Raw genomic sequence first — 21479 nt, forward strand, 5'->3', positions numbered from 1 at the left:
CATCCCTGCTAGCCTTTGTGATCATCGAGGGGAGCTGAGCATCCCTCCTGCTGTGCTAACAGTGCCCTGCTGGGTTCCCATCCATCCATCCCTCCTTGCCGAGTGAGTGAATGGGATTGTGGCTGCCGGCTCCGCTTCTTCCTTTCTCAGTGTGTGTGTGTAAGAGAGAGACTAATGGGACTGCCACTGGGTACCTTGGTCTGACTCTTCAGATTTGCCCTTTCGGCAGCCACATGCTTTCCCCCTCCCTTAAAAAAAAAAAACCTCCCCTGGTTAGCATCTTGTGAATTGCAGAGAAGCCGCTGGGCTCCCATACTTGGTTTGCATTTCTTTCCCAATCCCTTTCCTTTTTTTTTTTAAAGCAGGGGGAAGTGGCTAGGAATCCCCCTTCCATTTTCCAGCCTTTCTCTCCTCCTGCCAAGAGAGCTCTCAGATTTGGCGCAGTGCTTCCCTAGGCAGAGCCTGGGCATCGCAGGGTACGAATGCCAGCGGAGTGTGTGTGGGGAAGGGTTCGGAGCGCCTCCCTACCACAAGCCAGAGGCTGTGTGTGCATAACGCGTGGCACTCCATCCATGCCACCTGGCTGTGGAATAAAACCGGCGATCCCTTGGCAACTACTCATCTCTCTGGTGGTGCTGACTGTTTCCGCCTTTCCACCTGCAGCAGGTCTGCTCACCTTTGCTACAGCCAGCTGGGGAGCATCGTGTTCTTGACCTTGATGGACAAGAATATTATGGGGTGGAGGAAGAGGGATTTTTGGACAGGGGGATGGGGATTCTGAAACCAGCCCAGTGCTGGATCAGTGAGAATTACGGAGCCTGCTTGTCCCTCCCTCCCAGTTCCTTGGCAGTTCGGGAAAACCGGACAAAGACAAGGAATGTTCTTATGCTGCTGTTCTTTTATTTGATTCTTCTGTTCCTCAGCATGCTATGTTAATAGCGCGGGTCGAGAAACGTTGATTAAAGGCAGTATTTGCTAGGAGTTGCAGAAGATGGCAAACTTGCTCTCTCCCTCTTCCCGCCCTAGCAGTCACTGCCGCCTTCGTAGGCTGAGCCTGAAGGAAAGTTAAAAATGCCAGGGAACCTTGGAGGGAATATCTCTCTGGGTGTATGTGTTCTCCCCCCCCCCCCCCTTGTTCAATAACATATCTAGACCAATAGAGGCACTGCTGAGCTTCTGACTTTTCTTCCTTCCATTCAGTGTATGTCCCAAAAGCCCCCCAGCACAGGCACACAGATGTCTTGATATGGTCTGTACTTACAATTAACTCACCCCTGTATTGCAGGTATGGCATTATCATCTGCTCTTAAAAAAGAAAAGAAAGTCAGCTCAATATTAGCCCTGAAGCTGTAACAAAGGAGTGTTTGAGAAACTTGTGGGGAAATACATAGAAACAACCAAAGATGTAAATCTTATGGAAAATATCTTGTTTCCAGCCTCAGTCTTCTTGGGGCTGGCAGTGCGTAGCTAACACCTTTGCCTGAAGAAAACCCATACAGTCTGGTACCTGATTGTTAGTTATTGTGTGTGTGTGTGTCTCTTTGTTTTTTCTTTAAAGCTCACTTATATTTTCCAGACAAGTAGGGATATTCAGACGAGGACAGAGAAACTGATATGTATTACAGCCCTATGTATGCAAGGAGATTTGCACCCTACTAAGTCTGTAGAGACTTTTGTGCTTTAGTTCCCCCCCCCCCCATAAAGTACCAATTCGGCTAAACACTTGGGTACATTTTCTGCTCTTCTGTCCCCCACCCCTGTGCATCTTCCATTACTGACTTCTTAATGTGCAACTTGTTCTTCCTGCTGTGGTTTGTTTTATTAGGCTTTCAATAATTTTTATTAGTCGCTCTTTATGGCGATAATTAAAAGTGGAAAGTTTTGTGATATTGACCTTTTGGGTGCCATTTTTATCCCGGATCACTTTATAGGTTGAAATAAAAAGTTGAGGGGTGTGGGAGAGATTTTAAAAACTTTAAAGATCCGAAACGAGACATCCACACAAATAGTTCAGTCAGATATGGTCTTTTTTTTCCTAGCAGATCCTTCAGCTGTATTTCAATTTAAAAAAAAAATCTAGAGAAGGGGAGAGGGTTAAGTTACTGTCTGTTTAAAATTCTGCAGTTCTTGGGAAGAAACATTTATCTTCCTTGTATTGATTTCTCCTCCATTTCATCCCTCCAAGTGAAGCCTTTCGTTCTGATTCGGATATATATTGTACAGTAATTACATCTTGAAGGCAGGCTGTGGGGAGGCCTTCAAGCAAACAAGCACTGATGTAAGTTTAATACGACACTATTGTAAAAGTTGTGGATTTATTTTTGGTAGAGTTCAGACTTGATAAGACTTGGGCATTACCTGTCTTATCTGTTCTCCTTGTGTTGGTGCTTGCAAGGACTGGCTTGGATGGTGGCTGATCAGATGGATAACTAATAACATGCAAAGAAATCTGATCTAGTTGAGGCACCTTACACTGGTGAATCATACAAGCACAATCCAAAATGCTGGTTCTTACCTTTGAAGCTCAAAATGGGTTGGGGGAAAAAGTAGTAGTAGAAGAAGAGTTGGATTTATATCCCCCCTTTCTCTCCTATAGGAGACTCAAAGGGGCTTACAAACTCCTTTCCCTTCCCCCCTCACAACAAATACCCTGTGAGGTAGGTGGGGCTGAGAGAGCTCAGAAGAAATGTGACTAGCCCAAGGTCTCCCAGCTGTGTAGGAGTGTACAGGCTAATCTGAATTCCCCAGATAAGCCTCCACAGCTCAAGAATGGGGAATCAAACCCTGTTCTCCAGATTAGAGTACACCTGCCCTTAACCACTATGCCACTGCTGCTCCTTGAAGAGTACTTGAAGTACTTGAATTGTCCAGTCAGTCAGTTAGTCTTTATTGTAGTCATAGACCAGCGTAAGCCTGCCTGTTAAGATCTATCTCATGACCCAGTTCTCCATCCCCTCAGAAGTGAGGCAGGTGGCAACCAAAGACAGGCCTTTTTCTATAATGACCCTTTGCTTATGGAATGCCCTTTCCGTTGAGGCTGATCTGGCCCCTACTCTGCTGTCCGTTAGATGTCAGGCCAGTCATTTCTGTTGAACAAGGCTTTGAATCAAGTTTAAAATTTCCTGTAGCGCTTTTAACTTGGAAACTTGAAATCCAGAAAGCCCAGCCGAAGCATAAAACACTTGAGTTAAAAGGAATTTAATGAATAACACTTAATGTTCTGTTTTATGTTTAATTTTGTATGCTGGCTCAGGCAGGTTTCCTGGAGAGACAGTGTAAAAGATCAAGTGAATGACTAAATCCACATCTAGAACATTCCAGGTTTAAGGAATGGCGCCTACCATTAGTCGGTTATGTCTGAGATCTTGGAAAGCTGTTACCAGTCAGTGTTACCAGAAGTGGTCAAGTTGGTCCTGTCGTGCTCTGCTTTAGAAAGTAGCTCCATACGTAGGTGCTCCACCCTTTTTCTTCAAAAATGAAGTTGACACATTTTGGGACAAGTGAACTCGAATACTGTGACAAGTTGGAACTTTCTTCATAGTTGTGTGTGTGTCCCTGTAAACTTGCTCTCCATGGCAATTGATTCTTCTCCCTCTGGTGAATAAGCTGATTCCAAGCTTCAAACTGGGGAAGAAATCAAAGGATTGCCTGCGAAGTTAGGGTGTGCTTTCATAACGCTCACACCCCTGACTTCACCATTGAATGTTATCATCATCCTTTGTCTTTCTTCACAACTTACATAAAATGCTCCCTGGTGTGCTCCTCAGAGGTCAGCTGCACATTGGAAAAGGCAGATAGTTAAACACGATATACGATGATCAGTCATAGCTAAATTGCAAATGTAACTGTTTTTTATTTTGGTCATGCTTGTATGAAAGTTATGAGTACATACATGACTGTACTCCTGAAACGGTCACTCTGAAAGCCAGTCTTGGATACTTTCGTAGCTTCTCTCTTTGGGAGGAGGTGATATTTGGGTGAGTTCCGTAAACAAACCAAAGTTGCAAATGGACTACAAAACTCGCTCAGCAAAATGTGGCCTATTTAAGTAAATAGGCATTATGTGTGCATGGCAAGATGTTCAGGAGTGCAGCCATTGGCAACCGTACAGAGTGAATAAGTCAGAATGATTGGAAAAGACTGACGACTCATAAATAAATCTGTTGCCTATTGGCACCAGTCAGCTGACGTAGGGAAGGTTTACAAAATTTCATTCCCCATGCTGGACGCATGAAGCTACCTTATCCTGAATCAGTTCGTCAAGGTCAGTATTGTCTACTCAGATTAGCTCTTCAGGTCCTTAAGCAGAGTTCTTACACAACATCTACCACCTGGTCCTTTTCACTGTAAATTGAACATGGGACCTTCTGAATGCAAGCATGCTCTATCTACCACTGTGCCACAGCCGTTCTGTGTTCTTCTCCCCTGCCTTAAGATCAAAGGCAAATATGGACTTGCAAGCTCAGAAGAAATAAAGATTGGCTGTCTTACAGTCAAGGCTGAAATATGACAAAGTTATGTCCACCATTTTGGATACCTAAATGTATTGCACTGACAGAATATTCATAATCTATTTTCAGTTGTGGACCTGTGATCACCTTTTTTTCCTCTGAGACGTCTTTCTCCCCAATCCATTTGAAATGTGGAGCATGGTTGTTTTTCAATTTTTTAAAGTTTTTCATTTATGGGGAAATACAGTGTGTGTGTATGTATATGTCTGTCTGTGTATTTATATATATGTTTGGAGAAAGATAGGTTATATAGTTTTGTATTGGCAATTATTTGGGTGTGGGGAAATATGTGCAGTGTAATTGAGACTGAGAGCTTAATTTAGCATATTTAAGGCATTTTTTTTGAAGGAACACAGACAACTTGGCACATGCTGTCAGAGTATGTTGAACTTGGCTGGTAGAGCTCCTCCTTGACTTGTAATAAAAATTCCTAATCAACAAACCATATGTTATGCAACCTATTTGTTTTGGTATAATACTTCCTGTCAAAGGGATGGCACCCATATTGTGCATCCCTTTTGTTTGGGTGGATGTATTTTTATATTTAAAAATTTTTTAAAGCTGCTTGTCTAGAAATCCACCTGAGTTAGCTTACAGAATAATAAAACCAAGGTATTAAAAAGATTTTTATTCCCGGCATTAGGGGAAAAAACTACTGCTGTAACCTTTACCTCAAGCCAAATGAATTCTCAAGTTTTGTATGAATTCAGTTTCGTGCTGGATTGAGGCTCACATTTGTGGGTTTAAAATACTGCTCATGGGACTGTGTGAACCACTTCGTAACTTTTATCTTGGGGTTTCCAACTGGATGCTTGAGAACACAATATACCTTCCAGAGGCAGGTGTGTTTTAATTAGAAGTTCTGGCTGGTCAAGGTTTAAATTTCTCATTAGTCTACATTTCTCATTAGGCAGCATACACTTTTTGAGGCAGACTTTTTGTATCTGTGTTTCTATTCAGAAAGAACCTTCAGCTTGCAAATAGTCTAATTTATTTCTCCTTGTTAATATTCATGAAAGATTTAAGTCTGTCTGTAAACTTGCTTGTAAATTAGGTTCCCCCCCCCTCTTTTTCTGTGTTGCTTTAACTGTCTTTCAGAAAATATGGAGTGTACAGGAGAGGGCCCTCCAAGCCTTGCGTTAGTCCTATGGCTTTATGGAGATAACGCTACTCTCATTTTAATGGCGGCTTTACTTCTGAATGGCTCCCTCCTACCCCATGTACTTGATACATTGGAAAGTGTCTAATGAAGTCCTTGCAGATTAAGAATGTCAAATGTCTCGTCTCTTAGGCAGTGGCAGTTGAGCCGGCTGGCAGGCGTCAGAGAAAAAACTGAGGGGAGAGTTTCTCAGTATCTGCTAGCAAGTTTATAGAAGCTGGTTTTACCTTTAATGATTCCAGTGTGCAGCTTCTGAAACCTTCAAGCATATTTGTAAATGAAGCAGGTATATTTGAGGAGGGGAAGGTGATGGTTAGGGATTCCAGCATATCTGAAAGCAGAATGAGAATATTTGAGGTTTACAGGCTAAATGGAGGACAGACTGTGGAACTGGTGGCAGAGTTCTGGGCTGCATTCTGATATTGCCACGAACAGGTTTGAGCAACAAATTTTACATTGGTTGATTATGCACAATATGCTTGCTGCACGATGAATGTCCATTGCAGCAAGATTTTTTGTATGGGCCTGTTTTCTGGAGCCCTGTTTTCACTTTCCATTCTCTCCGTGGCAAACGATACCACTTTTAGCACAACTTTTAATTTGCTTCGCTGCTGGAGTGGGTAGATTTGCCAGTGAGCGCAACTTTGCCCTCTGCCCACAGGCAGCCGACCCACTCCGCTTTGCACTCCTTCCCCTCCTCCCCCACCTCCATTCTGCCGGCTCCTTCCTGCTTCTCTAAGTTCACATATCAAAAGATCAATATCTGGATATAATAACAGACAGGGCTTTTGCAAGGAACAGTACAAGCAGGACATCTTTTTGGCTGTACTTCACTTCCCCCACTTTGCTTCTGCCTTCCCCGAAAATCAGGAGGACTTTTAAAACTTTATTCCAGACAATCCTCCCTCTTCGTTTCTCTTGCGGCAATATGTTTCTTTTCCATTGCCTGTTAAACTTCAGAAATGCTTAACAAACTGTCAGATGTTTGGTTCCATCAGTAGGATCTTTTAGGTTTACATACACATTTTTAATCTGAACTCCCTCATTTTGTTCAAAAATTGCACATTTTGTAGTCTCGTTCTGGGTTCAGTAATAAGGGGAAGAAAAAGTCGCTCTAAGACTCTACATGTTACGTTCAAAGTCCCACTTAGCTTGCAGATGGCTTTTGGAAATCATGTTAGTTCTGATTTAAGTATGCTATGGCTATGTTGAAAGGGCTACAAAGTACTTGTCTGAACTATATTTCAGTAAAATACACACATATACAGATCAAAACATTCCAGGCATTTGATCACTTAATGTGTCTAGTAATGCCATATGTATCCTGCTGACTTTTTAAGGCCATTGACTTCAGCATTTGGCAGGATTTATGTGGCTAGGCACACTGTAAGGGCTTAGTTAAAGAATATTCCCTGCAAGAGGTTAATGGGGAAGGGAAGGCTTTCTCCATTGGGGTACTAGGGCTATTGGAAATTCCTTTGCAAGGGAATCTGTATTCTTAAGTCTTGTGCAGTGTTCTCCTGTCTCTGTTTTCTCTGAAGTCTTGTTGTGTTCCGTGAGACTTATCTCCCAGTAAGAATGCACAAGATTTCTGCTTTAGAAAACTGTCTTTTATAAGAAACCTTCTGAGTGAATTCGTGTGTTATGTGCTAAATGTGGTATTTGTCTCAAGAAAGTTAACATTTATTTTAGCTGTTGGAATGGATAGTTCTATATCTTGTAACTGCTGAAACTTGTGCGTGTGTAATGTGTTTCTTCAAAGAGCTGAATATTTGTGGGTTTTTTTAATGATTAGGGAATTATAGGCAGCTAAACTAAAACTGCTCTGACCTGGATGGGCCAAGCTAATCAGATCTTGTTAGATCTTGGAAGCTAAGCAAGGTTGGCCTGGATTAGTATTTGGATGCAAGACAACCAAGGAAATCCAGGATCACTATGCAGAGGCAGGCAATGGCAAACCACCTCCGAATGTCTCAAGCCTTTAAAATCTTACAGGCACCATAAACCAACTGTGACATGATGTAGGTTTTCAACTCTAGAAATCTGATACCAGCTAGGACTATCATGTAGCATTCTGGCCTTGGTACAAACAATCTAGATAAAAGTCGCAGGTGGTCCTGTTGGTCAACTACATAAAAACATGAAAAAATAACAGGCCAATATCCTTTGATGACTAACTAAAATATCACAGTATGCCAAGCAAGTCTTCCAGTTTATTGGAGCTCTTCTTCAGACTGGGTGTTGCAGAGTTTAAGTGTGTGTAGGCATCCATTTGTGTATGACGGTGGGGAAAAGTGTTGCAGAGTGTGATGGGGGAAAGTTCCAGTTGTGTTTAGTGTGGCAGTGTTATACAGACTTAATTAGATTAAAATATGGTGGATGCCAAAAACAGATATATTTAATTGTGCCAAACAAGTGCTACTGGTATGAAAATGGTCTTCCTGAGAAAATATAGACTTTAGTAGTTAGCTCTGTCACAAGCTGCAGTTGAAACACAATTGTTTGTTGTAAAGCAGACAAAAAAAAACCCCTATTGTGATCTTCATTTTTGCAAAGCTGAGGAATATCAAGTGTAACCCCCCCAGGAGAAAAATCCTGGTAATGGAGGAAGGTGAGTATTGTTGAGGGTGGGATGGGCATATTCCCTCCAACTGCTAATTAACATTACCTTGTTGGCTTGTGTTTATTATTTGACTACATTAAGACATCACAACAAACCTCTTTGTCCACACTGGACACAAATGCGCTGTGCTCGCAAGATCTCTCCCCTCATGAAGTGGAATTGAAAGCTTGCCAGTTTTAGAAACTTTGAATTCCTATGTCTATTTGCCTGAGTCCAGGCATGGTGAAGTTTACTTCTACCGCCAGACAGAGGTTCTGACCACAGTTTAATGAAGGGACGGTAGGAGCATGGCAGCTGCAGTTCCTATGAGGTCTGAATATTGTCTTTCCCTTGGGCACCCCCTAAAGTTAATCCCCACTGCTTCTACTCTGTGGGCTGTTGTTCTTCTTTGCTATGCTTTCTGCCTTTCTTCTGAAGGCCTTGCATGTTCCAATTAGTAGCAGAGACAGAGGAAAAAGCTTTATATGCGTTGGTGAGGCACATAAAAATGTCAAGTGTGAATTTGACAAATAAGTGTCTGGAAACGTAATTTTTTCCCTTCTGAAATGCATTAGACGTTGCATAAAAAGTTTAACACACTGCCTAGAAGCTAGACCTTGTTTTTTTCCTCTTTCAGTGTGCTTTTAACTATAAAATGCAAGTGAAACAAATGTGGCAAATGATCTTGTAAAGATATACGGAAAGGAGCAATAAAATGGGTTGACCACCTGAACAAGGCAAAACCTGAATAAAGGGGAACCTCATGCCTTGTTTTTAGATGTTCAGGCAGGGTATAAACTGGGATGTTGTGCTATTGTACTGTCAGGGTGGTGTGATGGCTTATTTCCCACAAAACAGTGATCTTATTTTTTTTTAAGACTTGGGACTCACTAAAGTGTGAGGGAATGAGAGGAACTGACATGATCTCAGTCACATGATGGAAAGAGGAGGAGCTCTCCCAATGCTAAAAAAGAAATCTGCTCTGTCATGAAGTGACCGTACTTCACTATTGCCCTGTTCCTTCAAGCGTGTGTATGAAGAGAGGAATGTGTGACATTATTGTCTTCTCCACAGTTCCACTAGTGGTGGATCCTCCTAAAAAGCTACTAAGGATCGTGGCTTGGTGTGATCCACCTAATCCTGATCCAGGAATATGCATTTTCTGTGTAAAGGATTTAAACATCTCTACTAGAATGTCAACTATATGACCTGGAATGTAGGCATTCTTCCGCTATACGTCTCCGGCATTTCCTCTTGAGTCTTATATATGTATGTTCATTTATTTTTGGGGAAATTGTATGGCAGTTTTAAAGCTTTCATTTTTTAAAAAAAGATAAAACAGATTGAGATGATCAAGATTCAGTTTAATCTGTTAGATTCCATGTCGGCTGCTGTAAACCGTGTCAGGTACGCAATATCTATTTTTGTGAGGGCTGTATAGATTTTCTAAATGGAAGGGTGTAGTAATAAAATTGGCCTTTCATATGCTGAAGCCCATAATGGGAGTAATTATAGGCCACTCTAATTTTTGTTTGCTTTTAAGTTACTACACTATTTGGTTTATTATGGAGAAATATATTATTAATTGCTGCTATGTACACACTAAGCTGTGATTCAGCTGTATTTCTGTATGGTTATATATTCTTGCTTAAAAACTGTTGAGAGGGGAGTTTTAATTATGCAGCATTTCATAAAGACTAGCTTTAATTTTTTTTTTAACTTGCTGGTGCTGCTGCAGATCTTGAAGAATGAATGGCATTGTGTTTTTTCATATTAAAACTTCTCACCGAAGAATGCAAGAGATGGCTAGAACTCACAGCGCAATATATAAAAGGCTTAACTAGAGATATGTGATTTGGATAAGAATGTATGTGTTCGAATCCTAAACAAATGGAAATAAGGCCTGTTTATTTTTGACTGATTTAATTTGAGTGATATATTCAGGATCAGAATGTAAGTTGTCCTTTATTTTTAGGTATAGAAGTAATAGTAGTAGACCCTGGCTTGGATACCTTAGGCTAGTCCAGTGGTGGCGAGCCTATGGCACGGGTGCCAGAGATGGCACTCAGAGCCCTCTCTGTGGGCACGCGCAGAATGCCCCCCCCCCCCCATCTAGGCCGGCCTGGGCTGCTGGGCTCAATTATTAGCATTAAACCTAAGACCTAGTTTTGGAAAAGCAATGTAGGTAACCCTGTTAAGCACTGTTAAACCCCACTGATTTTCATGTGAAGAACTAAAGCACGATCCTTTACCTGGGAGTAAGCTCAGTTGCTGGCAAGGGGGCTTGCTTCTGAGTAAACCCTCCCAGGGTCGTGATTCACCCGTTGGAAGAGTTGCACGGTTGCTTCAAAGCAAAGCCACCGACTACCACCAAGCTTACTCCTGAGTAATGCACGCCTTGGAACCAGCCATTTTTTCTAAACTAAAACCTAAGTAATCAGGTTAAATTGCCATGTTGGCACTTTGCGATTAATAAGTGGGTTTTGGGTTGCAATTTGGGCACTCAGTCTTGAAAAGGTTTGCCATCACTGGGCTAGTCCACTCTTGTGAAGCTAAGCAGGGTTGGGCCTGGTTAGTATTTAGATGGGAAATCAGCAAGCAAGTCCAGGGTCAATGGCAAATCACCTCTGATTGTCTTTTGCCTTAAAACCCCATAAAATTGCCATGTCAGCTGTGACTTGAAAACAAAACAAGAGGAGTTAAAATAGCAGTATGCCTCACAGATGAGGTAGTGTTTATATATTCATTTCTAGGGGTGTCGGTATGCAACCGAGTTGTCCAGTCAAGAGCTGGAATTAATCCAAGAGGATTTTCATGTTGTCCTCTCTAAAGTCTCCTTAATGGAGCTTAATTAGTTACTTGCGCTTAAAAATTAGGACTGCAAATTTTAGTCTATTTATTGGATGGGTTCATTGATTTAAAGAGCACTTGACTCTAAACTGCTCCTGATTAATTGGGCAGGGATGTTTTAAAAAGTATTTTTAGGACAAGTGATTAGAGATCCTGTACGGATATAAGCATCATCTTAAAAAGCATTGTCCCTCCACCTGTTCAAAACAGAGATGTCTTTTCTAAGATGAAGTAGGTTATTACACTGTAATCAGCAAAGCCAGGCCAACTGTAGAAGTGGCAAGGGGTTAAATATATGGGAGATTACCTGGTAGGCAGAGAAAATATGTTTTTGAAAATTATCCAGAAGAGTAAACAAAAAAATTTCCAAATAATAGAGTGTACTCCAGGAGGTACTGAAATTTACAAGATGTTCTGGGGCGGAGGGAGAGGGGGAGTCCGCACAGGCCTCAACTTCTATGTCACTTAAAAAACACTATGTGCTTTATTTTGAAGCAATTATGCAAACTGAATTGAAGTTCATACCAAGTGGCCAAGATTTTTTTGAAGGGCATGGTAGCTCTATTTAAAATCAAGGTGGCTGTGTGAGAAAAACCCTTCAAAATGGCAATTGGCAAAGGGCATACAAGTAATATAATATGAATGCCCCGCATTTCCCTGGCAAAGTCAGGCTCCTGGTAGCGTACAACAATCGACAATGCATACATAATATGACATTTAATTGTAAACTCAAATTTTAACATTATACTACTGTTACTACTACTAACATTCATAGAGGGATACACCACCAGAAATAGAGGAGGGTAGGGTGGAGAGAGGGAGGGAGGCCAGTCTTTGATTTCTACTATCGTTATCTAGCAGAACAGCGCTGTTTTACAGATCCTGAGGAATTGTGCTAAATCTTAGAGGGCTCAGGTTTTGCTCGACAAATTTTCAACACATTGGAGCCAGGGTTGGAAAGGACCTGGCTCTGATGAAGAACTATTAGATAGTTTTAGAACCAGGGACCACTAAAATGTTGGGAACAATTGAATGTAGTATCATCTACAGAGAAGTCTCAACGGTAGCCCTGCATAGCGTGAGTTAACAGATTCCAGTCTACAGGTGACCCTTGTATGGATTACTGTGGCTAGATCAACTTGGGTCAGGTAGGGGGTCAGCTGCCAAGTTCATTAGAGGCGAAAAAATGCCGACCTGGCTGCTGACCTCTAAAGAAAGGGAGGCATCCAGGATCAATTGCAGACTCTTGATGGAGAGGACTGGCTTGAGCCGAACGCTGACCAGAGTGGGAAGCTGAACTCCTTGATCTAAACCACCCCAACTTAGCCACAGGACCTCCCTCATTGATGGATTCAATTTTTAACCATCTCACCATAGCCTTCAAGGACATGGCCAGATTCCCCAGAATGGAATCCAGATAAGAGTCTACTAACAAATAGCTCGGTTTCATCAGCAAACTGATGGCAATTCAGCCAAAAACTCCTCACTAGCTGGGCGAAGGGGAACATATTGATGTTAAACAGCATTGGGGAGGGGATCACTTCTTGTGGGACTCGGCCTACTGGTGTGTAATGTGTTGATTTTCTCCCCAAGTGCCACTTGGCCTTGGTGAAATGAGATCAACCATTGGACGACTGTCCCATGAAATCCAGTGCCAGCAAGGCGATGGGCCAACAACTCATAATTGACCATGTCAAACACGGCTAAAAGGTAAGCAACAGCAGCAGTGTTAACCTGTCTTGATCCAACTGTCTGTGGAGGTCATCTGTCAGGGCAACCAGCACAGCCTCCATCCCAAGGCCTGTTTGGAAGCCAGACTGAAATGGATCCAGAGTTGATGTGTCCTCCAGGAAGATCTGTAGATGCTCCATTGCCACTCATTCAATTACCGTACCCAAAAACAATAAATGTGATATTGGGCAGTATTTGTTTGGATCAAGCCTCTCCAGAGATGGCTTTTTGAAGGGTTTCACCAGTACTTTCGTCAACATTCCCAGGAAGACCCCTGAAGTCAGACATAGATTGAGGATGCCTTTCAGGGAATCTACACTAGCAAGGATCAAAATGGCCTTGCCTGCACTGGCAAGGATCAAAACGGCAAGTGGTTGGATCTACAGCTGACAGGATCCTGTCTACATCAGTTTGGGAGGTCATTGTGGTACCTGCTTCTGGATGCAGGGAGAGGGGCCGGTGTCAGGGCTGGTGTCAGCATACTCTTGGATAGGGCAGCTGCCAGGAATCAGGCCTTGGTCAGGCCCATTGCTGCTGACTCCCCCCACATGCCATTTCCCTCCCTCCTCACTTGTAAATTCTCCACCATAGCTGCACACACTGCCCAGTAGCATCAGGGAAAGTGCTGTGAGGAGGGCAGAGAAGGATGCATGGGCAGGTAATGAGATTTGTGTTTGAAGGGCCCCCTGGAAACGTTCTGCCCAAGGCCTCCCAAAATCTGGAACTAGCCCTGATCAGCAACTGTGTTCTGTATAAACCTGGAGGATTGGGGACAGTCTCTGCTGTGGCGGGCTTTGTACATTGGTCTACAGCAGTGCTTCTCAACCTTCCTAATGCCGCAACCCTTTAATACAGTTCCTCATGTTGTGGTGACCCCCAACCCTAACATTTATCCATTTTACAGATGGAGAACACTGATGCAGAGAGTCTTAGGCGACCCCTGTGAAAGGGTCGTTCGATCCCCAAAGGGGTCCTGACCCACAGGTTGAGAACTACTGGTCTACAGAGTATAATTTGCATGATGCTTTATGAGTGGGTGGAGGAACACATAAGATGAAACAGGAAAAGAGAATATGGCAGTAGATTGGGACCTCCGGTTGCTTTGGGATAAATAGAATTATCCTGTGTGTAATGAATGGAATATCCTTGGAGCCATTTGAATAAACTGGGCACCAAATAGAAGTCTTGAGGCCAAATATGGATATTGTGTAGTATTTTGCACATACATACTGCAGTTGAAGAAAACACTGCTTAACATGCTTAGTAACTGGAGTATCTGAGTTCTTCGTCATCAGAGAATTGGGATGATGGGCCGTTTCACAGAATTAGGAAGTTGGCTGCAACATACACCTGCAATCCAACTCTGACATCTCAATTGTGACTGGCTCTGTCTTTCTTTCTTGCATGCGTGTGGCAGCCAGTGCCGGAGAGAAGGGGATGGTGTTTGTGTGCTCTCTGCCAATTGCTGCTTTAAAGGGCTTTTCATTCATTCATCGTGTGGAAGCCTATGCAAAGGAATTCAATGGTGTTCAGAGGTTTTCATATTTTGGCTGGCAAAGCTGCTTTGAGAAAATCCTCTTCTGTGCTTGCAGATCTGTAATGAAGGAGACCTTGAGCCAAGATGAGATTTTCTGGTATTTAAGAAGCAAAATGCTGGATATTATTTAGTCATGTGGCAGCTGGGGGTGCCTCTTTTGTTTCCTCCACGCACCTCCTTTCTCTTACAGAGCATGCCTGTCTTTTTCGTAGAGTGCTTGAAAAGCCCTTCTTCTGACAAGTCCGTCGATTCTGGCAACTAAGTCGAAAGCTATCTTGTCTTCTGGGAGCGGAATGGACATTTATATAAATCCTTTCCTTCACTTTTTGGAAAGGAAGAGATGCTGATACAATTTCTCTTGCCTCTTATTGAAATAGAGGATTATAGTGTGGCCATACAAAATAACATATTGTTAACTGCTGGATTATCTGTTGAGGGTGGTTGTGGTGGTGGATCCTAGTCTTGCTGTAGGGTGACTTATTTTTACCTGAAGATAATCCCCCCCCCCCCATAAAGAAGTATTGACCTTTTTTGTTTGAAGGCTGTACTGGGACGTGTATGAGCTGGAATGATTCAGGTAAAACACAGTGAGAGGACTCCATAATGATTGCAAGAGTGGAGGTATTTGGCTTGTAGTTGGTGGAAGAGAAATCTCTTAATTTACCTTCATAAACTGCAGACCCTCATACTACCCATAAAGGTGCTTTGTAAGATCAGTGGACTCATTAAAATAGGGTGCCACAGGTGCCACTACTTGAGCGAGAGAAAGGATTAAAGTTGCAGCGACTGTTTTTGGCATCCTTTGTTCAGTGTGTTTTGTTGGAGGTGGACATATCTTTTTTTCCTTTTTTGCTAAGTGTGATGTTACACAAATCTTTTTCACTTTCTATATGGTCCTAATTACGTTTAAAATATCACCATGGTGGTGTGGAAAGAAGTGTCTGGTAAGTGGTATAGATAGAAGTGTCTGGTAATTGGTTTCAGCACCATTGCTGTAACTGACGAGCCTTGCCTTTTAGTTCCTCTAAAAATTTGAGACACCACGTTCTATAGACTGGACACCACCATGACGGATGTCCTCTGCTGGGGAGTTTTCCCCATGGTGCAAAATCCATGTTTGAACAGTTTTAAAATACCTTGCTAATGATTAATGAAGAAAGACATTCTGATCCTTATACATAATTGCCCAAGGGATGGAATGTCCGACAACAAACCCCCAGCAAATGGGTGTGCAGGACTCATGACATTCCATCCGGTCCCCGCCCACCTTCCCCCAGCCCAAGAGCCTCCCGCACCCCAAACTATATGGGCTGCTCTCCTGGAGGTAAGGGGGAGGAAAAGGGGGTCTCTGCCTTCCCTTCCTTCTTGAGCCCATTTTATTTTAACTTAAAATGGGCTTCATATTCCATAAATATGATTTTTGAAAGTGTAACTTGAACATGCCTGTTGATAGCTGTTGCATCATATTCTAATTGGTGAGAATAGCTAATGGAGTGCTCCAGTTCTAAAATTAGTTGTTTATTTTTCCTTTCTTCTGTACCCAAGGGTTTTGCATCAGATTGTACAGCGTAGGTAGCTCTGTTTGTATTCCACTGCAGCACCTTTTCAGATTCTTTAGCTATTCAAATAAGTGTTAAGTATATGAGCTCAACGATAGCATTTTTAGAAACTGTGATTTGCCTTTAAATTGTTCCTTACTACACTGTTTATGCATAGTAGAAGTAGTCCTCTTTTTTTTTACTGTGAATACATTCACTGTTAACTTGGTAAAATCCTGCTTGTGAAATGTGTGTTTCTATGTCATTTTTGTTCTTTGGTGTATTTGTCTTTTAGGATCTCTGTGTGGGAAGATTATAATTTTGTAGTTTTGTGTTAAATGTAGGAGCAAAAAAATTCTACAACTTTCTAAACACGAGTTCATTAGGTAAGCTAAGTGAAACCTGTGTATTCTGAATACTTTTGGCAGTTCCAAGCAAGTCCATTACTGGGGTCCCCAGCGTAGTGCTCGGGGTGCCATGACACCTTTTCTGATGCCCACCATGTTTTTAGGAAATAGGTGTGGGCAGGTAGGACTTTTGCCCAGCAAGGATTCTGATTGACTTCTGGAGATTTGATAGGCAGTGTACAAAGATCTGCACTGTGCTACTGAACTTAAGCTGTAGCAATGATTTTGTGGATGGCTCCGCTCTCTACAGCAGTCATTTTGTGACCACTATTATGTTGCTGCACCCACCATTCCGTTGAGAATTCCAAATATGCCTGCATACTAAAAAAGGTTGGGAATAAGAACAAATAATTGATTGCATTTTCATTTCTTGAGCCTTAAAAGCCATGATTGTAATTCAAGATGTTGTACAGTCAGATGATACAGTTACACGCAAGCTTCATAAATATTATTATGTTTGGCTTTGATTCTGTGTAACTTTAAAAAAAAATAAAAAAAATTGGGGACCCCCCAATGTAGGGCTTTTCAAATGAATTCCATTACTCTTGTATTTCCAAGGTTTCTTCTTTATGTTTATTCCCTATGGAAATCTGATCTCTTTGCAGCACTGGCAAAACTCCTGCCCCAGTGCTGTATTATTTCCAAATAATATAATGCTGTCTTGTGTGTTAATAGTAGGGATCTATGAGCATTTTCCAGGAGACAAGAGTGCCAGGGCTGAGCCAAGATAAGCTCTTCCATACAAGATCCATTGCTTTGAATGGGAGCTTCACTGGGTAGCATCATTAACATCTATGGGAATTTTGCAAGAGAACTTCTGAAGAATTGCTGCTGCCTGACTTGATTTTCTTGTAGAGGCTCTTCTGGGAAAGTAATGCACGCATAGTTGGCCATGCTTCGGGAAAAAAATGTTGGCCATAGCTCACTGGATGTGAAAGATGGAAGGGTCTGAGGACCATAGCAGAGGAGGTAGAGGCTGCCTGTGGTGGAACACAGTAGGAAATAAACTCTCGTGGGACCGGATGCTGCTGTGTGGGGCCAACATGAGAGTTGTATGATGAAGCTGAGGTTGGAAATCATCACAGTGCACATCAAGTAGAACTTCCAGGACTTCCATCCAAGCTTCCAAATGGGGTTCTGCCCTTAGAGTTGCAAGGATTCTGTATGGCATCCTAGCAAATTCATACTTTGCTCCTCATCACAGGTACTTGCTGCACCATGCAATGTGATTGGGGTATATTCCTGCTTCCCCAGTAGGAGTGCTTTGCTGGAACCTTTCCTCTATATCGGGGCTAATATCTCCCTGGCCAGTAGTTTCAACATTTTGTCTTTCTTTTCCTTCTCCTTGCCCTGCTCTATGTGTACTCTTCCCATATACATGTGTTCTCTGGGGAAGCCCCAGCCTTGAGATATGGCTTGCTTGAGTCAGCCAAGAAGTCTTCCATACTTCTAGGAAGGGAAAGAAGACTGATATTCTGTCCCTGTCTCTCTCTGTAGGTGTAACTAGAACCGATGTTGAGCAAGAAGACTGGATTGGGGGTAAAACATAACCCTTGTTTGTGAGAACTGAGGCCTTGATTCAAATGTTCCCTCCCAGTACCTGCATTTTAGCATGCCCCTTTTAAAAAAACCCCACGCATTAGAGATCTAATCATGAATGTCCAATGTAGTGTGTACTTTGGCAGACATTTGGTCTATTTATAATCTGCTGTTCTTTCAAAGTTCAACCTGTCTGCTCTTGCAAGACACAATTCAGAAGCTTGTAGCTTATTACCATTACCTTTATTTAAAACGTTCATAGACACTGGGATTCAGGTTTTTTTCTCTGCCACTTGTCCTCACCTGCCTCTGTTATGCTCCTTTTCTGTGACATCTAAGAAGCTTAGGTGATTTTCTTTGCTTCCTGACACAGCTTATTCTTGTATAACATTAAAATAATAAAAGCAATTCATTAAAATAAGTAATTGGCAGTAAAACTAACCCAACCTTTGGCATGCAAAACAACACAGAAAACAAGCACAAAGCCAGAATCAGCATTAACCAGGAGAAATGATACAAAACAGCGGCGAATCCTTAATAGGAGGGTGGTATGAAAGTGAATGGTTCTTTTAGTATTTTGGCTCTGGGATGTTTGAAAGTAAATAACAGCAGTTGTGCCCCAAAACAGAATGGAGATCTGTAAGTATGTGATTATTATGATGTCTGTTGTTAGTCCCAAACATCAGCTAGGCTGCATCCAGTGGTCCCCCTAACGCTGCACGGAAGCTCACTCTCACTGATCAGAACTGAGCCACCAGTTAGAGCTTCCTCTGTGGGGCAGCTGCCCGATCTGCGCAGCACCAATATGTGGTTCTAATGGAACCACCCAATGGAACCACACAGTGGTTCTAATGGAACCACCCAATAATCTTCAGAAACATCCCAGCAAAGAGGATGTTGCTGAAATCTAATGTGGATGCGATCAGAGCATGTATTACTGCAGCCAAGTCATTCTTCTTAAAGTATTGTGGCAGTTTATGTACCAGTCAAAGCTGGTAAAAGGTGCCATTTGCCACAGAGCAATCCTGAGCTTGCAATCCTAGGTCAGGAGTATCACCCCCTAAGATTCAAACGTACTCTTTCAAGGGACTGCAGCCTCCGTGTCGAGTTGATACCTCATGTTTTCCTGTTGACAGTTGTTTATGTTCTGGGCTTTTTAAAAATAACATTTTGAAAGGATTCTATTTTACCCAGCGGAAGGTGAAGCTATAGTTATTGAGTTCTCTTCTCCCACCCACCCCTCTTTTTTCTTTTAAGAAATCTGATCTTGCGGGATAAATTGACTTTGGATGTGTCTTTACATTGAATAGATTGCCTTTAATAAAGTGAATATTGTAATTTCATATCTCACATGTTAGTAGCTTTAGTTCTTGCTCAGCTTTATAACGCAGTGATGTTCATATGGAGCAATGCCTTCCATCAGTTTCAGTGTAGATTATGACCCTCTTGGGGTAATAATCTGTATCCCCCTTTTTTGCTATGGTGCACTGTAAATTACCATATTAATTGGTCATGGTATGTAGCACCATCATTTCAGCAAAGCCCTGTACTGACCTCATGGAAAACCTATATAGGTCATATCTGATCCTCCCCCCTCCCTCTTTTCCATGTTATGTTAGTTAGAAGGAGTCCTATAACACCTTCTTTTATTACTTTCTACAAGTAGTAACCTGTAAGGAAAGGTAACAAAATAGCTTTTCAGTTTGTAACCCAATAATCTCTGTCAAGATTGGACACCTTCAGTTCCATCGTGTATACATTCATGAATACTTAAAAGGGTTGCTGTGCCACTTGGTGAGAATTCTCTGATAGTACAACATTTAATTGCGTCTCTGGATTCTGTTTATAAATCAAATGGATGAATAACTGCTGGAGCATTTTACTGTCTGAACTGAAACATAAAAGCAGAGCCCCAGAAGCTTGAAGAAGAGATGAATGCAAGCTGCCTTATTGATTTTGAGATGTTATATTTTTGTTAGCTGTTCTAGCATTGCTGGACAGATGTCATTTTTTTTCTTACCCAAATTAAAATCAATAAGAAACCGTTTCATGTTTTTAAAACTACTGGGGCAGTCTTCTTTCCCTTTTTGTGATTCCGTACCCTACGAAGCCTCATGTGTTCTTTGTCTAATTCTAGAAAAATATCTGCTGAGACTTGTTTGTTTTGAACTTACTTCAATAACTCAAGAACACAACTAATTGGAATGAGACAGGAGAGGCCTCATTATAGTTGTTCTTGAAGTACCACATTGATGACCAACTAACTTCTTGATCCAGTTAAGATTTCTGGAGTTGGTCTTCAGTGCCCGAAAACATTGGGGTTGAACAAGTGAAAGAATACCACCTCTGTCTGTTCTCCCCCCTCCTTTTCCCCCTGTGCTTTAAGTATTTGAGGAGGCTACTTGAAATATAGCAAAACACTAAGGGTGTTTGTGGCAGGGTAACCACCGTGTTTGTTTCCATTAAAATGCCTTTCCCATGGAGCTCTCTGTCAAGGATAATGCATGTGCCTGTTTCCTTCTCTGTCTTTAGAAATTGAAAAATCTCTCTCTTAAAAAAATGAAGCATGGCCTTTGGCTGTTGCATTTGGGACAGATTTTATTAACTGATAGTTTACAGTGGGATTTGGGGGCTATTTAAGGCTTCTGATTAATTTTTTATTTGTATCCTCTCTGTAAGCTGCCGTGAGACCCCTTGGGGATAGACAATGGAATATTGAATATTAGTAATAAATCTTGATTCTCTCTCTATGCGGTGATGTTTGTTTTTTTCTGGAACACACCATACACTGTTAAATGAGGCATTCTGATTTCAACAATGGATTAAAAAAATTGAACTCCAGAAAGAGAACAATTTTGAATTCCCACATCTGAAGAGGTTTTAACATGAAAGCATCTATTTCCCAGGTTGCTCTTATGGCTCTGAAGGGATTATTTTCTTTTCTGGCAGAGAAACATCATCCTTTCAAGGAACTTGCCTTACCTTCCCCCCGCCTCATCAAAACTTCTGCTCATTTTCCCCATAACAAGCAATGAAGCATTCTTACAAAATGACTGAGTTTTTTTTTTCACCTCTGGCTTTTGGTGTCTCATAAAATACATGTTATCTAGGATGGAATTTGAGTGTTCAGCTGTGTAACTCAGGTTGGGAGAAAATCTCTGCCTAGGTCTTGAGACACATAAGCCGAACCCCCTGACAGGTCCTGAGGTGCAGTTTCTTTTCAGATGAGTTTCTTTTCGTGAATTTATGTGGTGTAAAAGTCTGAAATGCCTACATCTAAAAACCCACTGGTCTTTTTGTGATGCACATCTCCACAAAAAAACAAGTTGACTTGACGCTGATTCAACTTTTTCATGTTACGGGAATTTCTGAGGGAAAAGATTCTTGGCCAACTGGCAGCATTCTGGACGATATGGAAACTTGTACGCCTGCTAATGCAGCATCACCTCTGTGGATTGGCAAAGCAACATCCCTTGGGCTGTGAAGCTAATGCTTTTAATGAGCCACTTGTCTCACACTGAAAAACACAGCTACTCGTTGTTTTGGTTCTTCTTTGACTGCCACAGTTTACCGCATGCGCCACACTTCTTGGAGAAAGAAATGAA

General features: G+C 41.9%; 1 protein-coding gene across 1 annotated transcript in view; it reads left to right on the top strand.

The window, feature by feature from the left end:
* PTPRG (protein tyrosine phosphatase receptor type G) overlaps positions 1–21479 on the top strand; it is a 703641-nt gene that overhangs the window by 1270 nt on the left and 680892 nt on the right. The window lies entirely within an intron of this gene.

This window comes from Sphaerodactylus townsendi, linkage group LG03 (assembly GCF_021028975.2).
Source record: "Sphaerodactylus townsendi isolate TG3544 linkage group LG03, MPM_Stown_v2.3, whole genome shotgun sequence".
In the NCBI taxonomy this organism is placed as follows: Eukaryota; Metazoa; Chordata; class Lepidosauria; order Squamata; family Sphaerodactylidae; genus Sphaerodactylus; species Sphaerodactylus townsendi.